At 45.2% G+C, this 21,668-nt stretch overlaps 1 long non-coding RNA gene across 1 annotated transcript in view; it reads left to right on the top strand.

Annotated features, from left to right (window-relative positions):
• LOC138294105 (uncharacterized) overlaps nt 1-17,618 on the top strand; it is a 137,644-nt gene extending 120,026 nt beyond the window's left edge. Inside the window, exons 2-3 of the long non-coding RNA XR_011203188.1 lie at nt 17,183-17,234; nt 17,456-17,618. This is a non-coding gene — a long non-coding RNA (uncharacterized lncRNA). The remainder of the gene's footprint in view (nt 1-17,182; nt 17,235-17,455) is intronic.
• The last annotated feature ends 4,050 nt before the right edge of the window (nt 17,619-21,668 follow it).

The following is a 21,668-nucleotide window of genomic DNA, read 5'->3' as shown; positions in this document are numbered from 1 at the left end:
TTAATGTAATACTACATAATTGCAAATAAACTTCTTCTGTACAATAACACCCATAACCCACAATCATGGGTCATCTACAGTCTTCCACAGTCAACTTGAGAAGGTAATATGCCACCCCAAATCTATGAACAAACATCAGAATCCTAAGTTTCTCCCAAACACACCACATACACACCTGTGTCAGTGCTTACCATCTCCCCACCCAGCTCCAGCTGGAAGTCGTTAACCAGTCACAGCCTGGATGCAAACATAAAAGCTGAGATGCTACACACAAACCTCTTCAACCCTTTCAACATGCCACTCAATGTGTTTGTTGGGTTGTCCCTAGTCATGTGGCAGAATGATGTGAGGCAAGGGAGGAGTTCAGCAGAGAGGATCTTCAGGCAAAGGATTAACCTCTTTGGGAAGTCCAGTTAAGATGTCAGGGCCAGATTCAGGTTTCTTCCTTATGTCATCTTGAAGATGGTCTCTGAGTGGGAGCAGGATCTTGAGTCTGTGACCTGCCGCTCCCGGGCCATCCCAGCCTACAAAAAGATTCTAGCAGCTCTCCATTTCTTTGTCACTGGCTCATTCCACAGGATGTCCAGTGCCAATGTGACCATATCACAGGCAAGCTAGTCCCGATGCTTGTGTCTGGTACTGCGCTGCCTAAATTGGAGAATGCATCAGTACACGTGTATGCCTCACACACTGGCAGGAAGACAAAGGTTTGCCAGGCTTTTTTTACATTTTATCCTGCTTCCCACGTGTGGTTAGTGCAATGGATTGCACTCACTTGACACTTCAGCCACTTCTTCATAATGCCCACATCTTCTACACCAGACACCGCTGGCACTCCAATAATGTGCAGGGTGTGTGTGATGCCAGTGGCTGCTTTACGAACGTGCATGCAATGTTCATTGGTAGTACACATGACAGCAACATATTCCGCAGGTCAACTCTGGCCCAGCGGTTGGCAGTGGGAGAATTTGGCATCATGTGGCTTCAGACTAAGTACACCAACCACAGAGAAGTTTGCATTTGTGTAAAATTGTTTTCATACACATCCATCACAATGTAATTATTTTTGCTACACATACATTATGCCAGCAGACACTGCATGTACTATTCATCTCTTGGTAACTTAATAAATGCTACAGTGACATGCACCAAAACTGTACATTTCCTTCCCCAGGTGATGCTGTATGTGCAGTCTCCCCCCGTCTCCTTACACCATACAGATATGCAGTCACTCAGCAGAGGTACAATAGGGCACTCTTGCAGACACAAGTCATAATTAATTCGTACTTGTGGATTCCTAGATCGTGTTTCAGATTTTTTGACCGTACAGGGGTGTGCTGCTGTACTCTCCTGAAGTTGTGTGCAAGATTATAGTAGCCTGTTGTGTCTTACACAACATTGCAGTAAATAATCGCTTACACATACTTCTGAACCCTCACCTATGTCTGAAAACCAGGGAACCAGGCCAGTGGACAAAATAGAGGGCAGGGTATGTAGGTGCGTGACCAGCAGGTTGACACTTTTTCTCTTGAGACACTAGTTCTGTTACAGACTTTGGGGGTCATTATGAACACAGCGGTTTACACCGCCTTGTTCATGGTGGCGGTCTTTCCAGTGACTGCCAGCCCCACTGGAACCCCGCCGGCAGTATAATGGACATTCTGCTGGGCCGGCCGGCGGGCGGGAAACATTGTTTCTGCCCGCCAGCCCAGCAAAATGCCTGGCCGGGACATTGCGGGTGGCTCCACATGGAGCCGCCGTCAATGCCTCTGTGCGGCGGGTGCAGCTGCACCCATCGCGCAGATCACTGCCTGTAAATCGGGCAGTGACCTGAGCGACAGGGCACTGCACAGGGGCCCCTGCACTGCCCATGCATGGGCTGTGCGGGGCCCCGGAGCACCCCTTCTGCCCGCCAAGGAAAGGCTGGGGGATTTGGGCTCATTATCCGACGGGGCAGCAGCGCTGCCCTGTCGGGTAATGATGCCATCCACCGCCAGGCTGCCTGTCGGAGGCAGCCTGGTGGTGGGTGGGGGCCACCTAAGGAAGCCCTCCCTGGCTTCATTATGTGGCAGTGTGGGCCGCCATGCCGGATGGCGGGATTTACCGCCACTGCCGGCATGGTGGCCCACACCGCCAAGTACTAAACAAAATCCTGAATTTAACGCAGACACCCTGCTTTCACCATGATGCAGGCCAGCGCTGCAAGCTGACTAAGTGCGCATACCTATGCTTAACCCCAAAATATATGCCACCAAGTGTCACAATGAACAATGCCTATGCATGGAGTCCTTTACATTTGAGACTCTGTATATTAATAAAAAATCTGAACTTTAACTGAAAATTGCACAGGTAAATGTCAGTTGTTGATATACCTTCAAACCTTAAAACAAGCACACTTTCCCCATTATTTAGAGGAGGTTGGCTGTGTGTCAAACTGTACGGTGGAGAATGGCCCTAATACACATGTGACATGGGTTTGTCAGGCCTGTGTCATGAGTTTGGGGGCACATTTTCTGAAAGGTGGCGTAGCTATGAGGATAAAGTCAACTTGCTGCCCTGCACTGTGTAATTTGAAATGTCAGAGAAGGGCCACATCTAAGGCATATGGAAAATTTCTGTCCTCTACCCCTAAGGTGGTGCAAAATGGGATGCCTAGTGTCAATGCAGGCATTCTGGCACCATAGTCGTAGGGTGCCTTGCTGCATGCACAGTTGTACTTGTGCAGGAAGAGGCACCCTTCTGCATATAAACAAACCTAGGAGGCTTTACTCTCTTTTTATGTGTGCTGTATGGGACCAATAGTGATTTGGCTTCTCATTGTGCATCACCTGCATAGGCGTATGGCTATTGTGCTCTGCTAAGGTTACAAAGCCTTCTAAATTTGGGGTTGTGTCCAAGTCTATTTGAGTTGCATGAACATAGCCACTGCAAGCCAGAGCACAGTAGTATAGCCCAGCAATGTGTGCAGCGTACCGCTACATCTGATTTATGAGGCCACCCTAAGCCACTCAAGTTAATTTTGTTTTTCTTTTTATATCTGACATAGAGCTTTGCATCATGCATGTACCACTTTACATGGTGCTCACATGGTGCACTGCAATCATACATATGTATAAACAGTCTGGCCAGGTTAATTCAGCTGTAGGAGTGTTGTGGTCTTCTGTGTGTGGTGAGAATGGCACAGAAAAACCTCAAAATTGCTGTGTGTAATGGTAGGTACTATCTTTTCCTCTTCTTTTTAATTTTTTTCAGTTAAGCCTTGTTTTGCAGCTTAAGCATAGATTCTCTGCCCTGAGTGTGGATTCTCCACCCTGCGTGTGTTCACTCTACACACAAAGCGGAGACTCGCCACTTGGGCCATAGCCCAACAATATCATACAGGATATGAGAAACAGGAAATAAACAGCAGTAAGTTTATAACAACAAGCTCCTGGCAGCCATTTTAAAGTCATTCTGAGCATCATCATCTGCAAACAAGATCCTCTGACCTCCTGCTGCCCTCGGTACCTGAGTTGTCCCCACCATTGCTGAGGGACTTGATGTCAAAGCACCCCTTTCAGTGAGTCTGAATTAAACATCTTAGCGGAGGGGGTGCTTGAGTAGTACCCTCAGCTTTATGGGGACCCCAAACAACAGATGAGTATTGCAGTGCACAACTGATTCTCGGAGGACATCGCAGAGCGCTGCAGTGCAGGAGGTTTTTACCATAGGCGGGTGAAAATGTGCAAAAAGTGCTGGGAGGATCTGCAATACTGGTGGGTTTTGTGTGTCATCAGGTTGGATCGACTACAGCTTTTCCACTACAGGTACAGAGCCAATACTTTATGGTGGAGTTTTCAGAAATTCAACTTTTGTTCTAACAGTAATACAGACAGGCTCTGTACCTTTTATCAGTCTCTCAAATCTGGAGGCAAATCGTCAACTGTTCACAAAGTCAATATGGTGCAATGTGTCTCACTTTTCATCAACTTATTGACAGCATACTCTTTTTGAGTATAAACCTCTATTCCTGCTGGAGTACAATAAATGACACAATTCAGTTTGGACAGTAAATCTCTTCCCAAGAGATTCACTAGGCTGCTATCACATATTATAAACTTGTGCTTGTCTTCAAAAGATCCTATTTTTACTGTGACTGGGGCAGTTTCTTGAGCTGCCATTCGTCTATTTTCCTCTTCAACAACTTGGACTGTTTTTCCTTAGAGAGGTAGGTTTGGGACTTCTACTGTTTTCAGAGTAGAATGGGTAGCACCAGTGTCAACCAAAAATGACACAGGACGGCCATCCACTTCAGTATCTATGACTGGTCTGCTCTGATCTACCTGTAAGGCTGCACTAAGCATGCAGTCTTCTTCTCCTCTCAGGCACCTTCAGGCTGAAATAGATTATTTTCCAGTACCCCTTTCACATTCATCCTCAACCCCTGATTTATATTGTGGCATGATCCAAAAGCATTCTGCTGTGGCATCAGGGGTCAGGGTACTAGCATTACCACAGCTTGGGGCACATTAAACATTTTGCTCCTGGTTCTTCGAATACACTGCATCTGGTTAGGATTGTTATTCTGAGAAAACACAAATCCTCCATTTTGGATCTGATTAGCCGAATTTAAATGACATTCTTGCTCCCAATGTCCCAGCTTATTGCATAGGTGATAAGGAGTTGACCTTTTTAGACTTTTTACATTCACTCCTGTACTAGGATCTATTGGGACTCCTCGACCTCTACCTTGCATTGGATTCTGTGGCTGTTGACATAAACCTTGCATTACACCAGTATTATTTGGAGCCATGGGCATCTGGCTAGTTCTTTGAGCAGCTTTCATTTGAGCAAGCATCAACTTTTCCTTCATCTTTTTCTGCTTCATTTCCATTTCATCATGGCAATACTTAGCATAACACAAAATCTCATCAGTGGCTCTATTCTGCCAACAGATTAAATACTGCTGAATCATAAAACTTTTTTTTAATTTGACCTTATTGCAATGTAATAATGTCATAAAATAACTATTAATAAAAGATATTGATGTGCACACGTTTACATTGACCTATGTACAGAATAATATCATCCTTGGTGCAACTATACAGTGGTGACACCTAATCCAGATGTCAATTGATCCTGAGTATTCAGAACAACTACCCATCAGCAGTAAGTGGCATGAAGTACACTGACATGGGAGCCCAGTAATCCTTCGGGCGGGAGGCCCTAGGAAACTCCTCAGCATAGGCCTCCAATTGGTCCCTACAATATGCAATGTCTCAGTACCAGTGGGTTAGTGTCAGGTAGGTTTTTCTCCACCAATGGATAGCAATCCTCCTCTTTGCCAACAACAGAGCCACCCCTAACAGCTTGTAGTTTGCTGGCTGCAGAGGTCTAACATACCCATGCAAACATGTGCGAGGATCGCACAGCACTAATTCATCAATGACCTTGGTGAGTGACAATGTAACCAATTCCTAATACTTGTGAATGTTAGCACACTCCCACACAAGATGTATAAAGTTTGCTCCTAATGCCCTGCATCTATTACAATTATCACCTTGACAAAGCCCATACTTGGCCAATTGCATTGGTGTATATTATGTCTGTTGGAGGAACTTAAAGTGGATGATGCGCAAATTGCCATTAGCCGTTAGTCTGTCGTCAGAGCACAACAGTACGACCATTTCGCCTTGGTGAGTGGGGATTCTAGCACTGCATTCCACTTGTCCAATAGGGTATTATCGGACTTGCATAGTTCTGCCTGCACTGCTCCATATAAGCTGGTTACCAGACCAGCATGAGTTGTGCTTGTGAGTACCAACTGCAGAGCACTAGAGGGGGGTCCTGTGGAAAGGTTGAGTAGTGCTCTGTCCAAGCCTCCTGCAGTTGTAGGTATTGAACATGCATGAGGGGGTAGCCCTGACTTTGTTGTGGCAGTGCCAACATTTCTATAACATGGCAGTTGGGAAAAACATCTCCCATAGATCTGGATCTAAGACCGGCAGCCTTAAGGAGAGTCAGTGACTTTGGTTCTTGTGTGACAGACAGATCAGGGTGGTGTACGAACAGTAATGGCGGGGCGTACAGAGGGCACCTGAGTCCCAGTAGTCTGCCAGGTACTCAGTGTCCAGTTGAAAGTGCTAATACTACCGGGATTCCCTTCCATCCGCCTATAGGGTATTAGTGAGGATAGCAGTATAGGATCAGTGGCATCTTGCTCTACTGCCAGATGTGGCATGTAGTGTTCAGGATGTTTACAATAGTATGCATGCTGCGGCACTTGCACACAATAATAAAGGTGGAAGTCGGGAGAATTAAATCTACCCTGCTCGTTTGGAAGTGTGAGCTGACTCCACACTAGCCGTGGTTGTTTACCCACCCAGGTTAGTGCTATCATCAGTGAGCATAGTGTCTTAAAAAAAGGTTGAGTGAGGGGGATTGGAGTATTTACAAACATGCCAAGAAATTGAGGCAATATGAAAACCTTCATGTCTGCAATGAGGTCAGCCAGGGAAAGAGGAAGACGGGACCAACGCTGCACCCATTCTTCCAATATTGAGATCACTCTACCGTACTAATGACGAATCACTAGCTCCGCGTCTCTGTGCACCCAGACTCCGAAATATTGCACTGGGTCTGTGCACAACTGCAAGGGGAACTCCTTGGGGAACATCTCAGTGGCTATTGTAAGTGGTAGCACATATGACTTCTCCCAATTGACACTCAGGCCAAAAATCCATTTGAATCACACATAATCATGAAGGAGAATGGCCAGGTGGCTTTCTGGGTCCCTCACATACAGCACCATATCGTCAACATACAATAATATTGCCAAGGGGCATAATTGTAATTTAAAGGACACTGCAGCATGTCGCAGCCGAATGACACAGACAAGAGGCTCCAGGGTCAGGGGGAAAAAAAGCGGTGACATGGGACACACTTGATGAGTACCCCTGCACACTGGAAAGTGATCGAAGTAAATCCATTGACACGCACCCTGGTGACCTGGTCAGTGTACAATAGCTGGATCCAAGGGAGGAACCCGGTGGGGACACCCATCCTTTGTTAGATGGTAAACATGGAGGCCCGAGCTTCGTGAATCAAATGCCTTGGTGGCATCTAGGAGGATTGAGGCTGCTTCCATAGAGGGATCTAGGTGGTGCAACAGTGCAAAGAAGGTCCGAAGGTTATGGGTAGTGCAGCGAGAAGGCATGAAACCCAGCTGGTCAAGTAAGACCATGTTAGGCATTAGAGGTAACAGCTGTGTAGCTATCAGGTTTGCTAATATTTTTATTTCAACATTGATGAGGGATAGGGGACAATATGATTCACGAAGCTCAGGAGCCTTGCCTGACTTGAGCAGCGTGACAATGAGTGCCTCCTGAAGAGAAGGTGGAAGTCATGTCACTGTGTAAGCTTCTTAGAGTGGGTGAAGGAGGTGTGGAGCTAACAGATCAGCAAAATCTTTATAAAACCCTCCTGGTATGCCATCCACCCCCTTTGCCCTTAGGTAAGCTACATATTGTATCTTTAATTGAATCCATTGTAAATGGCTGGGAAAGGTATTCTCATCATGCCGGTGATAGCCACGCTAAGGCGACATCATCGAGATAGATGTCTATTTCGACCTCTTGTGCCATTTCTCTGTGCCTATAAAGTGCAGCATAGAAGGAAGAGAAGACTAGATCTATTGTCCCAGCACTGCTCATCTTCTGAGGTAAGGATACTCACTATATGTGGCTGAGCCCTGAGAGTCCTAATTTTATTGTCCAGAGCCGCCCAGGCCTGCCCCCATCTCTGTATGTGTCAACATCTGGGCAGTGCGCGCTCTACGGGCGATTGGAATGCAAAAACCCAGCACGTATGAGATGATGTAATTCATGCATTATGTTGATATGCTGTTGTTTAACCTTTTTGCATTGCAGAGTTTAATCCTGAAGACTTATATTTAAGGTGCTTGTAAATACTGTTCATTTGCAATGTATTGCTGCAGGTTTTCAGAGTGTGTCACGGTGTGGTCCCTTTCCAGGGCCTTCTAGAAGCTTTCCCTGCAGCACGCCTGGGTGTGGTTGTGGGCTGGGCCAAGACTCTATAAATGGGAGCTAGCCCAGCTCCACGTGCTCACTATTCAGAGGTCCCGGTGCAGAGCAGCAGCAAGTTCCTGAGCTCCTGTTCCGGTGGCCTACTTTGATCTTCCAGGCCTCGCCCTTTCACTTGGCTGGGTGATTCTTGATCAGGGTGGTAAAACGGAGGTTGGGCTGGACCCCCCCCCCCCCCGGCTCCGTTATCAATGACGCTCGAGTTCTTGGGCCTAATCTTTGCATGATAAGTGATTGGACTCTAGTGCGTGTGAATGTGCGCTTGGGCATTTCATGGCATTTACATGTGAATATTCAAAGATCCGCGATTCTTTTCTCATGCTTAATACATGTTATTCATTGTGCGCTACCATTTTTTGGCAGTTACATGATGGCATTCAAATTGGCAAGACGCGTGATTCACTTTTCGTGCTTGAACCCTTGATATTTATTCTGCGCTACAATTTCTTGGCAGTTATATGGTGTCATTCGAATCGGCAAGACGCGCAATTCGCTTTTCGTGTTTTAACCCTTGATTTTCATTGTGCGCTACCATTTCTTGGCAGTTATATGGTGGCATTCGAATCGGCAAGACGCGCAATTCGCTTTTCGTGCTTTAACCCTTGATATTCATTGTGCGCTACCATTTCTTGGCATTTATATGGTGGCATTCGAATTGGCAAGACGCGCGATTCGCTTTTTGTGCTTTAACCCTTGATATTCATTGTGCGCTACCATTTTTTGGCAGTTTACATGGTGGCATTCGAATCGGCAAGACACGCGATTCGCTTTTCGTGTTTAACCCTTGGTATTCATTGTGCGCAACCATTTTCTGACATTTACAAGGTTGCTGTTGAATCGGCAAGACGCTCGATTCTTTACTCGTGTACAAATCACGATATTCATTGTGTGCAACCATTCTCTGACATTTATAAGGTTGCTTTCAAATCGGCAAGACGCGCGATTCTTTATTCGTCTACAAATCACGATATTCATTGTACGCAACCATTCTCTGACATTTACAAGGTTGCATTCAAATTGGCAAGACGCGCAATTCTTTACTCGCGTACAAATCTAGATATTCATTGCGCGCAACCATTTTCTGGCATTTACAAGGGTGCATTCAAATCGGCAAGACGCGCAATTCTTTTTCCTGTGCTTAATTCATGATATTCATTGTGCGCAACTATTTCATGACATTTACGAAACTCTCTTGTGGAAATCCGCGATGTGCGCAATTTGTGTTCTGGCATTCTAAAGATCTAATCTGATAGAATTCTGGATGTTATAATTAATATGCATGTAGGGCCTCTAGTACAATTCCTATTATTTTCCAAGGAATGTTTTTGGAGAGCCTTATACTCATGTAATGAGACCATGTTTGTTCTGGGACATTGTTCTGGAAAGTTCTAGTATTCCTAGAACAGTATGTTTTCAATTCATGAAAATTCCATATGAAACATTGTACTAACTATTTTTTATTCTTTTCCAGGTACCTAGATTTAGTAAGGTCTACTTAGAGTGTAGTTCTAGACCATTCATGTTTCCTTAGTTTTAGGTGCTATTTCATGTTCCGAGTATCCCTGAACTCTAGACTTAACAGTGTGTTGTTTCATGTTCCGTGTATCACTGAACTCCAGACTTAACAGTGTGTTCTTTCAAGTTCTGAGTTTCACTGAACTCTCTAGATTCAAAAGAGTGTTATTTCATGTTCCGAGTGTCATAGAACTCAGGACTCAATAGAGTATTATTTCATGTTCCAAGTATCATTGAACCCTAGATCAAATTGAGAATTTTTATGAATCTAAATGTGGTTTTGAATCTGATGTTGTGTTGTTTAATCTTTTTGCTTCCCACAGGTGTCCCCTTCCTAATCCCATCTTCCCCTCTTGAACTCTCTTAGCCTCTGTGATTCATCTATCAGAGTCTTGGAGCTGTTCAGTGGTGGACGTGTTGGGAACGTGCGCATACCCCGATGATCTGGTGACTCAGACAGTATGCTTGTGCTACATGTTTCTTGAACTGGTGTCGCACCTCTTGTTCTGCAGTTTCGTTATAGTCAGTCACCTAGTCCCAAATATGTGCTTGTATGGTGGGTGAAGGGCTGGAAGCGTCCCACTCCAGCCCACGCGAAGTGTCCTCAGTGGTCCCCAGTCGGGTCCTAACATCTTTCAGTATGCCAGCCTGCACCCCAATGCACACCTCCTTGATGGTGGCCTTCATTGCCTCCCAGAGGCACTCTCAACTGAGTCCGTGTTAAGCTGGAAGTACTCTACAATGGCCCCACGGATTGTGTCACAGAACACCTGATCGAGCAAAGCTAAGTGAGGTAGGCACCAACAAAATAGTGGGGGCTATACGTGGGAACACACACTGTTATGCAGACCAGAGTGTGATCTGAGAGAGTGCAAGGTAAGTGGTAGCTCTCCCCAGCCTACCCCCGGATTTCCCAGTTGTCAAGCAGTAATCGAGGCGCGACCATGAGCAATGTATTGATGAAAAATATGTACCTTCCCTAGTCTCCGGATGCGTAGATTCCAAACATCTACAACCCCAAATTCTGTCATAGATTCTCTCATTACTTTCGTAGCACACCTATCATGCCCAGTCAAGGAAGCCAACCTATCCAACCATGGGTACACGCATATATTAGGATCTCCTCCCCACACCAGAGGCAGAGATGGCAAGGCATGCAGAGGGCCCCAGATATGTAAAAAAAATCTGGGTTGTCTATGTTTGCGCCGTAGGAGTTAACCATAGTAATCATGGTACTGCACATCTTGCCCTGTGCTATACCATATCGACCCTGATTTATTTCCGAGTGTCAGGTCAAATTGCACCCCCTCTGGACAAGAATAATAACCCCTTGGGTGTAATAGTGTTGCATAGGCTCTCATTATTTTAATGATACCACTGGATTTGAGCGGCAATATCACTTGTACTGTGGGGGATAGAGTCTAACCCATTACAGGTGACACCTGTCGACCTAATCTGGGTTTTGCTCCGGCTAACTAGCAGTGCCTCATCTCTACTCAAGAGCAAGGATGATTAGGCAGCCGTGCGCATTACACAATTGACTCAGGGAAATCGTGGTCACTCAGATCACATCCGTTTCTCTCATTTACGTTAGTCTCACATATACAAGGACAATCAGAGGCAGTATATGTTTCAATAAGGTTTTAATGAAGCAACTGCATCTTAGATAATAAAAAATATACTGCGATAACCAGGACGATAAAGCATGACAGGTTTAAAATAGTGACGAGCAGACTGAAGCATAAAAATAATGCTACCATATTGTCACTAGAGTCATTAAAATAATTCCTACCTAGGCTATGTTAGGGCACAGCATGTTAAGCTCTAACATGCTCCCCTGAGAAGACATCATCCCTGATACCTGAGCAAGAGGCCTGTAGTCTGCATAAGCAGCTGTAGCAGAGCATTCAGCAATCAGCATACAGTCGTGGCATCTGGCTGGAAACTCCCTTTAACATGAATGGGACAGAGAAGTGTCTTTATAATAAAACAGCTAATGTTCTGAGAAAATGTCCCTACGTAAGGATGTGTATGTTTCTATGAACACTAGAGACAAAGATTTACTACGTTTACCGGTAACCTATCTTACTGAAGCCTTAAGAAAAGCAGAGAGTGAAAGAAATGTGTTGTTTAAGAATGCAGTGCTGACCTAGGCAAAGAACAGCTACATTGAGAGAAATAAAACAAGACCACAAATGTGGCTATTGTTAAAATAATAAACAAAGCTGAATAAAATATGTCTATGTTAAACTGCACAGCGGCAGGCCTAGTTCACTAAAATAATGTGTGTGAAGCTATATCTAAAATGGCTACACAACAATAGGAGTATGAGGATGCTATACAGAACCCACCCATTTTCTTCCCACTGTGTTCGTAGCATGTTTTGACAAATGTGCTTCTTTCAAATAGGCAACATGCATAAAATACCGGTCAAGGTATGCCAATACCTGCCAAATCTTTTTCTGGTTATTCAATCCTCGCACATTCTGGGAGGTAAGATTTAGAGAGGCAATAGCAGGACTGACAGTTATGCTCATATCACTGGGTCGTCATTGGGCACTGATAATCATCAAGCATTGCAACAACAGACAAGGTGCTAATTGAAAAAGTCATATGGGCAAGGCAGATCTCTATTATCTCCCCACCCACCTCCCACTTCAGCAACCCCAACCTGCTAAAGGCACATATGCCCCCCAATGAAACACAAAACAGCAATGACAAACACTTAGGTCCCCTCTAGGCAATACACTTGCACTGAGAGGGTACTCACACGGACAAGTGGGACATTCCCTTCTGGGGGCAGGCCTCCAGGTGGAAGGAGGTGACCGAGCCAACATTGCAACCAGTGTAACTTGAGAGCATATAGGAGAGTCAGAGGCACAGCAGCGGCACGGGACTACAAACCATTCCCCTGCCCTCCATGGCCATGGGTGCCAGCCAAGTCCCTCAACCTGTTTATCAGAACAGGCCCCAACTTCAGTCAGTTAGCTTATCTAGGGAGGATTTGAAGTTCAGCCCTGCTTTCTGTATGTTCTCTAGGATGACCTTTCAGCATGGTGAAAGTTTTCGGGTCATCAGGCAGGCCCACACAAAGTCTAGCCTGGTACAACATGGTGTAGGTCAGTCCAGCCTGCTGCAGCTTCTTCTTCACAAATGTGAACTCACACCTTGCTGTCTGGACTGCCACTGTGAAATCCAGGAAAAGGGCAATGTCTGAACCTTGATGTTGAATCTTCATTCTGTCCTTGGACAGCCAGAACACCGTATTGTGGTGGTAATATTTGAGCAACCTAGCGATTATTGGTTGTGGCGGTGTTCCGGGAGGGGTCGTGGCATCAACAATCAATGGGCACGTTCAACGATCAGCAGACTGGAAAAGTGTTCATCACCAAACACATCTCTGAGGAGCTGCATAACATAGAGTTCCATTTTTCCGGTGTTGGTTGACTCTGGAATCCCAAGAATGCAGATGTTGTTTTTGTGGGATCGCGCCTCAAGGACTTCATTCTTAGCTTGAATAAGGGCAATCACCTTTTCCATATTAAGAGAGGCATCGCGCATGCTGTGCAGAGTATACTCCGTCACTGAAAGCACCTCCTTAGCCTCGGTTATGACTGTTCCATGGTGGTCTAACTTAGTAGCCATTTGATCCATGCACAGGTTTAAGGAATCAGTGTTGTTGTCTATGAACTGCAGACTTTGCTGCATGGCAAGCAGTGTGCTCTCCGGTGCAACACTCCTCCTGGTGTGCTCCTCATGTGCAGCTTCTGGAGATTCTTCCTGCACTGGTCTGGTGGCTCGCTTGGTGTCGAATGTTAGGTGCAATTGTTGCTTATCCGACTTTCCCATGGTGCAACAGAGCAAGGGCAGTTAATGTCAACTATTTTGCGTGCCTAAATATGAATTCCCCATGACCCCCACTGATCTCAGCGCGCTATGATATATAAGGGAGAAAGCCACCAGTGCGTGAGGGTGAAGGCCACACCAAGAGCACTTATCTCTGCTGTGGGTGAAATTGGGCTGCGTCCAAGCCCTCTGTCAGCGAAGCACGGCACTGATCGCCCCGCCAGGGACACCCCGCAGCAACCAGCCGTGCCCTGGCAGCCTCGCTCCTCACCACAGCCCCCAGCACTCACTCAGCACTGGCACTATCTATAGGCTAGCTGCTGTATTGCACACTCCACGTTATGGTGCCATCACTTCAGCATGGGGGAGGGCTTAGGGCCACAAAAGTAACAGGCCCCTTCTGTGAACTATAAAAACAGCAGACACTGTGCTGTCCAGTCTTTGCTTACCCTGGGCCCCCAGAAAGTGCGCTCTCACCTCCCTTTGTAGCCCGCAGGCCCAGCAGCACGCCCAGGCCTTTCCACCACCGATGGTGCAAGGCGGTCACAAGGCCCACTCATGCTGACTGCTACCGCTCACAGGCCACATAACACATGTAGCACCAAGGAGCTCAGGTCCGCCTATGTGGACCTACAGACAACCTCTCTTGAGTGCAAGGTCCCCAGGTGGTGTCCCGATAGTGCCACAATTATAGCCATGCCACCGCTGCCAGCGTATCCCCAGCCGCTCCTTAATCCGCGTACTGAGGCTGTCATCTTCTGCAAACGCTGAGGCACACAGTCCAAATGGAAGAGGTACATTGCATTGATCAATGTGCTGTTGGCTGACTATAGGTGCCGAGCCATCCCCTGCATAGTGTAGCGCCCTCTTAGCGTGGATGGACTCTTATATTGAGGATTAATGGAGGATATCAGGCTACGGTCCGCTGAGCCACACTACAGTGCGGCCATCTCACGTAGGACTTTCTGGTGCCCCCAGAATCATAAGACTTATGTCTGGCCTCTATGCTGTCACACACCCTTGACACAAAATGTCCCATATCCTTTGCCTCTAAAGTCTCCATACCACCATGCTGTTTAATTGCTTGTAACAGCCTTTCATAGTGAGCATGGATCGACTCCTTTGGTTCGTGAGTTGTTCTATCAATCTTGACGCAATCAACATCTTGAGGAGGCACCTTCCCTTTCAAGAATGTCATACTCTCCTGACATTTCTTCAACACCAATAGCGAAGGGCCCTTTGTCACTACGTTCCTAGTTGGTTCTGTCTCAGGCCATCGAACAGCTATTTTGCACTCAGTCCATAACAACAATGTATTCAAATCAATCCACAATACCTTTGACATTTTCACAGATCTTTAAATCTGTCGATACCATTCCACTGGCTTCTCTCGCACTTTTGGGAAATAATTAGTAAATGATGCAAGATCACTTTGACTCCATGGCACATGAACATCACCACCACCCGGCATTTCTCTGAAGGGAAAGGTTGTAATACCTCCTTCTGCCCCAATGGGTGGCTGTTCACCTGACGGTTTCTACACCTCTTTCTTTTTCACCCATTTGGTCTCCCAGTTATCTAATTCATTCCATCTGCTACTGTTCTGAATCAGTTCTTTAATCCCGGAGTTGTCATATCAGCAATGTCCTTTTCACTGAATCACCCTTAATAGCTTATTTACAAAGCCTTAGTTTTATTTATGGCTACCTCACATTTTTGAGCCAATTCCGTCAATTTATCATGAATTTGGCTTGCTTGCTTAATAATATCTATACACATGAATGCGAGCTCATCCTCTTGATAGGTCTCTAGCTGTTCCAAACCAGGATATCCAACTATCTTTGCATCCAAATCTGTTGCCAACTTTGTCACATTTAAAGTCCTCTTTCTCGGTGTTGATGAAAGCATTTCCTGACTCACCCCTGAGCTAGTACTCTCCTTGGATGGGGTGTTTCCAATAAAGAATTGTACCCAATCATCTATCTCCTTTGCACTAATAGATTGGGTCACCACAGGAATCTTACGTGTGGGATCACTTCCCTGAGCATCATTCTTCAAATTCAAAGGTGGTTCCCATGTAAAAGGATTATGTGTGGGTATCTTCTGATATGTACCTATTGACGTGCATACCGGCAAATTCAAAGTCATATCTGCACTTGCTCCACATGGAGTGCTAGTGTGTGTTGGAACTAAATGAACAAACTCCCTAACACTCAGTATTTGGAACTCTGCTCTGCCTTTCACCATTGCTGTGTATAGTCAAATTGAAAGTATTTCTCCAAGAAGCTCCTGTTTTATACATAGGAACTACTAGTCATATATTAACTGGGACTGTCTCTATAAATCACCACACTCACACAACATGCAAACATCTTTGCAAAACACCAACCAATTTCACAATCACTGCAAGCTAAACGCAAACCGCTGCACTCAGCAATCCTATTGATTCTCTTCCCCTGCCAGTACAACTCTCTTCCGATCCTCCGGAACTTCACCTATTCTCCAACTCTGGGCATTGACACTGGGGTTGGGGCCCTGGGGACTAACTATTCTAGAGCCTAGTTCCAGTTCACCTCAATTCGGAAAGAGAACCATCCTCTTTTGCTACCACCTGATGAAGCCTATCTTTTCATCTAGGTTCAATTGTATCTTTTATCTCTGTTCCAAGGGGTGAAGAAGTAATTTTAACCAATCATTCAAATCAATTACAGTGCAAAACAAAAAGTCCATAATAAACCTCAGTCTAAATTAATATTTCAAAGGGCTTTATTACAGACTCAAAGATACATAGATGAGTGTCAAAACCATAGTATAGAGACACAAAATCGCCAATGGAGAGTTAAGGCGTTGCGCAATATTAAATCAAAGCAACATATAAAATAACAAAACTTCAATAGAAACAATGGAGAAAATCATGAAAAGTACTTGGTGCCTGGATTCTAAAATTAAGTTCTGCTGCCTAACTATTGAATCTAGCTCCTACACTATGCTAATACTAAAAGAATATTGGAAAAAGGTTAGCAAACATAACTTCAGTAGAAGATTCTGTTTAAGAGAGGTTCGGTGGCATAAAGCCACATGGAAAGTGTGAGGTCTATACCTCACAAAGGTCCGCTCTGAAAGGGCAGAGAGAGTTTGAATCCCTCGCTAGCTAAACTAGTCTTAAATCTTGGTTTTCCCAAGTGTTATGACATCATGACAAAAACTCTTATTTTGAAAAACAAAACTGTAAGGCAGTTATAATTAATAATTCAATCTTCTGAAGCCTTCAACTCCCGACCTTGATACACCCTCTGATTCAGGAAGACCAAAACCTGTAACTGCCAGCGCCAAGGTACTCCTTTTGTCTGGTAGTTTTCTTTCAGACCCTCTTAACTCTCATGCACAACAAGCTCCTTGTTAACTTCAGCACCTGCAACTTTGTAAAAACATGCTTTCACATTGAAGGACAGAACATACACAGATAATGTGTCCTTTATTCTGACCAGCTAAAATCAACACAACTATACTTTTAGTTCAAATATATTTAAATGTGTAACTGGTTGAATATATAAAATGATTATAAAGAAAAACATTTTTTAAATACTACAACATTGACATTCTTGCAAGCCAGTATTGCGGCTTGCATAAACGTTAACTTTATTGTGCATTTTTACTAATATATTTCAGTGCACCACGTTTACAATTTGTTTTACATGTTACAAAAGGAAAATAACCACACCCTCTTCTACACTTTTTAGGAAGAATATTGGCACAACCAGGTTATGCTCAACACCAATGCTGGCAGTGTGTGTAAGTAAATACTCAAGGGGATACAGAGCAAACCTAAGACAGATGTAATTGTTGTTTAATATCAGGACATTACTGTGATGAAGATACACATAGTTTTGGCCTCTCTAAACATTACATTGCTTAGTGATAACAGGATTACAAAGTCAGCACTTGCTTCATTTTGTTGTGACCTTCTTGGTGATTTGTACGCCAACTACATAATTGTTTGCTTTCTGTTTTAGTGGACAGGGCTGGCCAAGGGACATCTACCCAGAACCAGTGGCAGGAGAGTGGCATATCAGTTCGTAGATGCGTATGACCTCTCAACACCAGCAGCGAGGAGGAGTAGGAGGGAGAGGAAGACCGGAGCAGAAGAAGTACACACAACTGGACGGACAATACAATAGCAGCACCATCAGCCCGGGTGGAGACTGCAGACATTGGGGTGGGGGGGACATTGAGAGGGGCACCATCCGCTGGGGGGGAGGGGGGATGGATGTCCCCGACCCAGAAGACCAGGTTTTGATGTGGTGTCTCCAGGGCAGGCACCATTGCCATCTGAGCCTGCCACTGACCCTCCCTAACTCCAGAGACTCCCATTCAATTGGGGCCTCCAGCTGCACCCACTGCCACTACTCTCCCTCCATATGCCTGCCCAGAAGAGCCGATGGCGGCACCTAATCCTGTCACCTCACATCCTTTTTGTTCAACCCAGACCCCTCCATGTACAGTGATTCCTCTGACTGCCTCACAGGAACTGGTGCTGGCATCTGAGGTTGTTGGGAATGTGTCCTTTTAGACCTTACAAGAGAATCAGATATGAACTCTGTATGCTCCAAGAGGCAGAATCCTGAGACATGGCTCACCTCAGTGCCTCCATAACTTCCTTTGGGGCAGCCCTTTTGTCTGTGTTGGCCCAACCCCCCTGCCCACCACTGTTGTTGTGTCTCCCAGTACGTCATCCTTCTCTGTTTTCCTTGCTACCCCTCGTAGCCCTCCTTTTGCCCACTCTCGTGGGATGTCTGGCCCTGCACAGGCCAGCCAAGAACAGTCCACAGGCACAGAGGATTTGGACATTATTGTGAAGGATGATAGTGAGGATGGCCAGTGACTAGACATTGTTTTCACAGTCACACTGATGCTTCCTGATGTGTTATATTTATTTTGCCCACCCATACAGTCCCCATGCGCAATCTGTTTTAAGATTCTATTTGATTTCCTTTCTTACTTTCCAATGGAAGTTTAAAAAAAAAAACATATTTCCAATAAAATTTAAGAAGAATCCACCTCTGTGTTGTGTGCTTCATTATATTTGCAGCATTCAAACTATTGAAGCCACATAGTTATGTGTTTACCTATGCTTTCAAAATTATACCTTTGTACACATATGGTTCTACTCAGTGCTTAACTTGTAAATAAAAATGGCTGCTGCAATTAAATGTACAAACACGGAATACTGAGGCAGGTAATCCCGAAGCCATCTCCAGGCTCTTTCATTCATTTACAGCCACTCCTTGCCCCTTCAGGTCACACCTGCAGCTTTCTGCTTTCTCCATTTGTGACTTTTTTCACTTTTCCCTTCCTCCATCTTTCCCTTACGTGTCTTTTGCTTGTAGTAAATGCTTGAGGCAGAAAAATAAGTGCCGGCCTTCAAGGATAAGTGCTGGTGCCCCGCTCCGGAAACCACAGGCACAAATAAAGCACTGGTTCTACTAATATACATGTCTTACACAAATTTATCAACACATATATGGCCTAAAAACAGGTTGACCAATTGACCATCATCAACCACTGCTCAACTTATTTACAAAGTGTATTGAAAACATATAGATGACATTGATCAAGGGGGATCCCTCTTGAGACTTTGCAATTGTGGTGGTGAGGATCTCTGTGAGTAAGTGTGTTTAACATGTTGGTGCTGATGTCTGGGTGGAAATGGTGCCTATACAGGAGGTGACAGTGGCTGTACAGGCGAGGGGTGGGACAGTACAGAGGGTGATGATGGCTGTACAGGTAGTGGACATGCCTAGAAAGGGTGTAATGGTGGCTGTACAGGTGGGGGACGTGCCTGGACGGATATGATGGTAGCTGTACAGGTACGGGATGTGATTGGACAGGTGGTGAGGGTACCTGTACAGTGGCTGATGGTGGCTGTACATGTGGAGGACGTGACTGTGCAGTGGGGGGCATGTGCAATGGGAGTGGTGCCTGTGATAGTTGGGGGATTCCTGTGCAGGTTGTGGTACTGGTGGCTGGATGTGACGTGGTGCAGGTAGATGTGTTGGCTCCCCTCAATGTGTTGACCATGAAGGTGACTTTGTATCAGTTTAAGCATGCCCTCATTCATTTTCATGGCCAAGGCATGGTGTCTTGCACTCTCTTATGGATGGCCATGATGTCATTTATCTTCTTGGACATGTCTTACCGAGATTTATCCATCCTGTCCAAGACCTCGGTCAGTCTGTCAACCTGTTGAGAGAATTGGCACCTGTCCTGTAGTGAGTCTGAAATGTCAGACAGAGTACCCCCTAGGGCACGAATGCCCTGCCTCAAATCAGCCTGCTATTGGAAAAAATCCTCCTCCCTCTGGCCACCATTACTATCCACTAGCCCCCTCCGCATGGGATAGCAACATCAGGTTGAGCAGTTGGGGAGGGTGACGTCAGGGTGGTGTCAGGTGGGAGTCTGTTGGCTGGAGGTTGGTGCATAGGGGATAGCTGCTCCTCACCAGGGGTGGTAGGTCCCTCAGATTGTGGAGAGAAGGCCTGGGATGCACTGTCTCAGGAGGAGTGTGTAGGGGAACCAACAAGTCTGACCTGAATGTGAGGTCTGTGAGTGGTTAATGGTTGTATTGGGGTATGTAAATGCTGTGGCTGGTGGTTGGCTGAGTGCTGAAAATGGGCAATGCATGGGGATGGAGTTGGAGGCCGGAGCATTGTGCATCCCATCGTGGTGAGCTTAGATCTTTTGCCCAGTGGGCCAACAATGTTGGGCAGAGGTCCAGCCGCATCATCCTCTGCACACAGCAACTGATCTTGTTCCTCATTTTCTGCTTCCTCCTCCTTCTTCTCTACTTCTTCGTCCTCCTGCTGTACATTACTGGCAGTTGACAAGGCTGCTTGGAAGAGCAGTGGGTTCTCCCCTTGGATTAGCCATCGCTCGCCTCTGTTGGATGGTTCTTCTCCCAGAAGTGACTTATCTTCCTCTGCACTTGAAAGACATAGGTTGCAACAGGCTAAGAGGTAGATTTGAGAAAAGTGTAGCTGCACCCTGTGCACTTTTCTTGCACCCATTAGCGCCCCCCTTCCGCCACCATGTGTGTACTGTATTTAAAATTCGGCAAACCATGGAGCAGGGTAGGAGGCAATAACGTCAAAATTTGTAACGCTATTGATGTGCTGCTCAGGGGTAACGCCAAAATGTTGCAACTAACCCTGAACAGTACATAGGGGCCCATTATAAAAAATGTTGTGACCCTTTTAACGTCTGCTCTGAGCAGGCATTAAAAATATCGGAAAAAAGATGCAAAGAAATCTTTTTTCCAAGTTTAGCTCAAAAGTATAAGTTTACTTTTGTGAGTCGGACCCATGGTATTTGTCTCATAAACGGCACATATACATTTATATTCAGAACTCCAGTTGTGACAACACAAGGGGCTTTTGGCTTTCAATGTAATCTTTATGTTATGCCTAGTATTTCGTCTTGTGTGCTTTGAAGTACTTTTCTTTTTTAAAAGTAAAGCAGTCACTGGATACGTTTTTGCAGGCTTTCCTCAGTTTGTGTTCCGAGTTTTTAACCCCTACCTTGAACTGCTCAGACTCACTATCCTGTCGGAGAATGCTAAAGGGATGTACTTCAGATTCAGTTTGATGTCCAATTCATAGGCATGGGAGTAGGGGTGCTGGGGGTGCTGCAGTTCTCCCATAAATAATCATACTGGAGTTCAGAAGATGATTGAATAATAGAGATGTCTTTGAATTTTTTGTTTATCTTGTCACATTTGAGGCACACAAAGACAAAGGTCATTTGTTACACTATGTCTGACATTTGAATTGCTGCTTATTTGGTAACTTTCATGTACTTGTATTGATCTAGGTGGCAATCCTACCTTGGTGCAGAAAATGAAAGGATGTCAGTTTTTTCCTAACACATAACATTTAAATACCAAATTAACTACATGTGTATTTCAAATTATATCAGCAATTAGGAAAGCACAAGTTAAGAACATGTATTGTATTTTTTAAGTGTGATGGAAGCAAAGATTTTAATAGGATCAAAACAAATCAAGTCACTTTTCTTGGAGATCCACAAATGATAACTATTTGCTGAAACCCATTTTCCACACATTATTGTTTTAATGCTATATAGTTTTACCAGTAAAACTGCATGTCCATGCAAATTTAGTGGCCATTTCAATTGAAAATGTACCATCCGTAAATGACTCTGTTCTATCTC

Source organism: Pleurodeles waltl, chromosome 4_2, assembly GCF_031143425.1.
Source record: "Pleurodeles waltl isolate 20211129_DDA chromosome 4_2, aPleWal1.hap1.20221129, whole genome shotgun sequence".
NCBI lineage: Eukaryota > Metazoa > Chordata > Amphibia > Caudata > Salamandridae > Pleurodeles > Pleurodeles waltl.
Note: the sequence above shows the minus strand (reverse complement) of the source record. Positions and strands in the feature narration are given on the sequence as shown.